The sequence below is a fragment of the Saccopteryx leptura genome, chromosome 4, assembly GCF_036850995.1.
Source record: "Saccopteryx leptura isolate mSacLep1 chromosome 4, mSacLep1_pri_phased_curated, whole genome shotgun sequence".
In the NCBI taxonomy this organism is placed as follows: domain Eukaryota; kingdom Metazoa; phylum Chordata; class Mammalia; order Chiroptera; family Emballonuridae; genus Saccopteryx; species Saccopteryx leptura.
In genome coordinates, this window is record NC_089506.1 from 110,842,053 (window position 1) to 110,847,782 (window position 5,730).

General features: G+C 42.2%; 1 non-coding gene across 1 annotated transcript; it reads right to left on the reverse strand.

Moving 5' to 3' along the window:
* Positions 1-884: 884 nt before the first annotated feature.
* Positions 885-960, reverse strand: TRNAC-GCA (transfer RNA cysteine (anticodon GCA)). Its single transcript has one exon. It is a non-coding gene; the product is annotated as a tRNA-Cys (tRNA).
* Between the last annotated feature and the right edge of the window lie 4,770 nt (positions 961-5,730).

Genomic DNA, 5,730 nt, shown 5'->3' on the forward strand with positions numbered 1-5,730 from the left:
CTTTTCAAAGAACCTGCTCTTGGTTTTATTGATCTTTTGTATTTTTTTTTAGCCTTTATGTCATTTATTTCTGCTCTGATCTTTATTATTTCCTTCCTTCTACTTCCTCTGGGCTTTATTTGTTTTTCTTTTTCTAGTTCTTTTAGTTGCAGGGTTAGGTTGTTAATTTGAGCTTTTTCTTGCTTCTTAAGGTATGCCTGTAATGCTATGATCTTCCCTCTCAGGACTGCTTTTGATGTGTCCCATAAATTTTGAGTGTTCATTTTCATTTGTTTTAAAATTTTTTTATTTCTTTTTGATTTTGTTGTTAACCCATTCATTATTTAATAACATGCTATTTAGATTCCAAGTGATTGAATGTTTTTCAGTTTTTCTATTGTAGTTGATTTTTAGTTTCATGACTTTGTGATCAGAGAAAATGCTTGATATGATTTTAATCTTCTTGAATATACTGAGACTTGTGTTCTAACATGTGGTCTATCTTAGAGGATGTACCATGAGCACATGAAAAGAATGTATATTCTGCTATATTGGGGTGAAACATTCTGAAGATATCAATTAAATCCAGTTGATCTAATGGGTCTTTTTTTTTTTTTTTTGTATTTTTGGGAAGCTGGAAATGGGGAGGCAGTCAGACAGACTCCCGCATGCACCTGACCGGGATCCACTCTGCATGCCCACCAGGGGGCAATGCTCTGCCCATCCGAGGCATCGCTCTGTTGCAACCAGAGCCACTCTAGCTCCTGAGGCAGAGGCCATGGAACCATCCCCAGTGCCCGGGGCCATCTTTGCTCCAGTGGAGCCTTGGCTGTGGGAAGGGAAGAGAGAGACAGAGAGGAAGGAGAGGGGGAGGGGTGGAGAAGCAGATGGGTGCTTCTCCTGTGTGCCCTGGCCGGGAATTGAACCCGGGACTTCTGCACTGCAGGCCAACGCTCTACCACTGAGCCAACCAGCCAGGGCTAATGTGTCTCTTAAGGCTGCTGTTTCTTTGTTAATTATCTGCCTGGAGCATCTATCCATTGATGTTAGTGGGGTATTAAAACTCCCTACTGTTATAGTATTGCTGTTGATCTCATCCTTTATGTCCATCAAAACCTGCTGTATATATTTAGGTGCTCCTATATTAGGTGCATAAATATTTACAATAGATATATCCTCCTGCTGGATTGCACCCTTTATTATTATGTAGTGACCTTCTTTATCCCTTACTATAGCTTTTGTTTTAAAGGTTATTTTGTCAGAGAACAGCATTGCTACCCCAGCTTCTTTTTTGTTTTTATTTGCATGAAATACGTTTTTTCATTCTTTCACTTTCAGTCTATGTGTATCTTTTGTTCTGAGGTGGGTCTCTTTTAGATAGCATATGTACAGATCCTGTTTTCTTATCTATGCAGCTAGCGTTTAATCCATTTACATTTAAGATTATTATTGATATGTACTTATTTATTGCCATTTTATTCTTTAAATCTACAATCCTCTTTTTCCTGATTTTTTTAAAAAAATTTTTCTTTCCTCTTTTACAGCAGGCCCTTTACATTTCTTTCAGTACTGGTTTGGTTTTAATGAATTCCTTGATTCTTTTTTGGTCTGAAAAGCTTTTTATTTCTCCTTCAATTTTAAATAATAACCTTGCTGGACAAAGTAGTTTTGGTTGTAGGTTCTTGTTTTGTATCACTGAATATTTCTTGCCAATCCTTTCTGGCCTCAAGTGTTTCTGTTGAGAAGTTGGATGTCATCCTTATGGGGGCTCCTCTGTAAGTAATTAATTGCTTTTCTCTTGCACCTTTTAGTATTCTTTCTTTGTCTCTTAACTTTGGCATTTTAATTATGATGTGTCTTAGTGTAGGTCTCCTTGGATTCCTCTTTAATGGAACTCTCTGTGCTTTTTGAATTTGTGTGACTTTTCCCTTCATCATTATAAGGAAATGTTCAGCTATGATTTCTTCAAACAGGTTCTCTATACCTTGTTCATTCTCTTCTCCTTCAGGAACCCCTATGATGAGGATGTTATTTCTTTTCATGATGTCACAGAGGTCTCTTAGAGTTCCCTCAGTTTTTTTTGTGCCTCTTTTTGTTTTGCTGCTCTATTTCTGTGCTTATGTTTATCTTGTCTTCTAAATAGCTGATTTGATCTTCTGATTTATCCATCCTGCTATTGATTCCTTCTAGTGCAGCCTTTATTTCTTTTTTTTTATAAATTTTATTAATGTTGATGGGATGACATTAATAATTCAGGGTACATATATTCAAAGAAAACATGTCTAGGTTATCTTGTCATTAAATTATGTTGCATACCCCTCACCCAGAGTCAGATTGTCCTCCGTCACCCTCTATCTAGTTTTCTCTGTGCCCCTCCCCCTCCCCCTAACTCTCTCCCTCCCTCCCTCCTCCGTCCTCCCTCCCCCCACCCCTGGTAACCACCACTCTCTTGTCCATGTCTCTTAGTCTCGTTTTTATGTTCCACCAATGTATGGAATCATGTAGTTCTTGTTTTTTTCTGATTTACTTATTTCACTCCGTATAATGTTATCAAGATCCCACCATTTTGCTGTAAATGATCTGATGTCATCATTTCTTATGGCTGAGTAGTATTCCATAGTGTATATGTGCCACATCTTCTTTATCCAGTCTTCTATTGAAGGGCTTTTTGGTTGTTTCCATGTCTTGGCCACTGTGAACAGTGCTGCTATGAACATGGGGCTACATGTGTCTTTATGTATCAATGATTCTGAGGTTTTGGGGTATATACCCAGTAGAGGGATTGCTGGGTCATAAGGTAGTTCTATTTGCAGTTTTTTGAGGAACCACCATACTTTCCTCCATAATGGTTGTACTACTTTACATTCCCACCAACAGTGTATGAGGGTTCTTTTTTCTCCACAGCCTCTCCAACATTTGCAGCCTTTATTTCTGATATTGTATTTGTCATTTCTGACTGGTTCTTTTTTATAATTTCAATGTCCTTTTTGATGCTTGCTATCTCTTTATTTAGGTGATCTTTATGTCCATTTGTTCTTGCTCTAAGATCCTTGAGCATCCTAAAAATCATTATTTTAAACTCTGTATCTGGTAGTTTGTTTACTTCCATTTCATTTAGTTCTTTTTCTGGAGATTTTTCTTGTTGATTCATTCAGGTTGCATTTCTTTGTCTGCCCATTTTGTCTGTGTATTAGATAATGCTGTCTGACCTTGAAATTTTTGTGTTGTCTTTATGAGGATAATGGGCCCTGTGGTATTGCACTCCAGGCCACCTGTTGTTTTTTGTTGTTGTTGTTCTAGGGATGCTTCTTGAGGGTACTGTTTTTCTTCCTGTTGTATGTGAATATTGAATGCAGTTGGTCCTTTCTTAAGTACAGTTATCCCTTCAGGCTGACTGGCTCTAAGGGTCAACCTTGATCATGTCTATTACACACTGTGCTATGTCTGTCCTGTCGGATGTACTTATTCTCCACAGTGTCTGGTGCCTGCTAGACTCCTCCTTTGGGTGTGTTGCTTGTGTAGCTAGCTGAGTCTATGATTGGTGCTATCTGCCACCCACCACCAGTTGTGTTGGTTCTAGATATTTTGGGTGGGCATCTGCTGTTGTTTGTAACCTGCTGTAGGCTAAGTGTCTTCAGCTACTGCTCTTTTTGCTGTTTCTGTTCATGTTTTCTGTGCCTATGTAGTGTGGGAGGTACCAATCCTTGTATAAGGATAACCTTCTTCCTGGTTAGAGATGACAGCAGCTCCACAGAAGCCCCAAACTCTGTAAGGTTTGCCTCTACTTTTCAGCTACTCTACCTCCACTTGTAGCTGTGTGGTCTTCTCACAGAGTCTTCTTTAGAAAGACTGTTGTGTGAGCTTTGACTGACCTCACTGAACCAAACCCTCTATAGGTTGCAAGCTTGTTGAGTTAGGGCAGCTGAAGTTGGGAATACATTAGTGAGACTCCCTTGTGGGAGACTGCAAGTTGGCAAAGCCCTTGCAGTTTAGGCTTGGCCAAAGTCTAGGTTCTTCCCCCACACCTCCATATTGGCTAGCAAGCTGACTATTTGCACTCATCCCATTCCCCCCCCCCACTTCACTTGCTTGCTTAAGTTGCTAGAAGCAATTTACATGCCCTTCATCTCACTTTCACCGTTTTTTCTAATATTGGCTGATTTCAGTTATGCAGGGTGGAGGTTTTCTGCCCTTGGGAGAATTCTTGGGTTGCCTTGGAGATGTGTAACTTTGTATCAGAGATTTCCTTATTTACATATGACTATATAATAAAGCAGACTGGGGGTTCTTGACTTTTTGCAAGCTATCTTTGCATTGCAAAGAGACCTCCTAATCCCATCTTTTTTCTCTTTGAGCTTACTTTTTTTATATTGTGTCATTCCCACTCAGGACCTGGAATTACTAGCTGCACTAGTTTGTGGCACCCCTACGTCTGGGGTCTCTTGGACAAGAGCTCAGTATGGGGAATGTGGCCCCCACTTGAGAGCCTAATCCCTCTGTTGGTTTACTGAAATTTTATTTCTCCCCAACAAGGTGAGCAGCAGGTTCAGATTGTGTGGGACTGAGAGTACCCTCTGCAGAAGTTCTTACAGCTGGTGAGACCCTGGTCTCAAGGAGGAAGACTGAGAGGATCCTCTCCTGGGGCTGACTGTGCCACTCAAAAAGTGGCTAAGCCTCTCAATCAAATCCAACAATAAACTCACAGGAACCCACACTTTAAATGTCCATGCCCCAAGCCTCTCTTCCTTCCCCCTGTGGAATCTAACCCAGCAGGGCAGGATATCCAGCACCCATGCTGGCTGACTGTGAAGCTCCACCCTATCCAATGCTCATAAGTTGCTGTGCAGGTGTTGATCACAGAGAGGGGAATTTACCCTCAACTGGGCCAGTTGAGGAGTACTTTCTTAGGATACCCCAATACAAAGGTTGTTAGGTCCTGAACCAATGCTCATTGCAGCTAGCCCCTGGATGTACCAACCTTGGGCCTCCCTGCAGGGAACCTGGTGTGGACCAATGGGAGACACTGCCTGTGACTGGCCCTCAGCAATCTTCTTGGAGCTACAAGCAATCCAGAGTTTGTGGCTGCCTCTGCTGGGCCCAGGTGAACATGGAAATACCAGTTGCACACCTAGGCTGGTTTTTACCCACACTAAGCTTGGGGGAAATTCTACTTAAAATGCCAAGGTTCCTTGAGTCTTGCCTTCTGCAGCCTCTGTCTGCTGGCTGCTTGTTGGGCTTGGCCACTGAAAAATACTTCTGGTACAGCCTGCAGCAATTCAAGGATTAGGAAGGGTGGTGGGTATGGCTTCTTCCCTCAGCTCCAGGTGTCAGCCTGTTCAGACCTTTTTCACAGATCTCAGGAGAGTGTGGTTCCAGGACTCTGGTGGGTGTGGCCTCTGAGACCCAGAGGTGTGGTTTACCCACACTCCAGGCAGTTTCTACTGAGTCTCCTGTAAGGTAGAAGCTCCCATCATAGACTTAGGAGCGTGGTGGGAAAGCTCCAGTCTCCACACCAGAAAACTGAATTACTGACATGCCCTTGCTTCCTGGATTCTCAGCATGACACAGTCTTCATGACTAGGGCAGGAGATACTCACAAGGGTGGAGCAGTTGCTTTTCCCAAGGCTGATGCCACTCAGAGGGGACTATTCCACCCAAGAAAGATGGTGACTGCAGTATTAGAGAATGATTCAGCACAGAGAGAGGTTCAGGTGGTTGTCCCCCACAGTGTCTCTCCCTTGGCCTCCAACT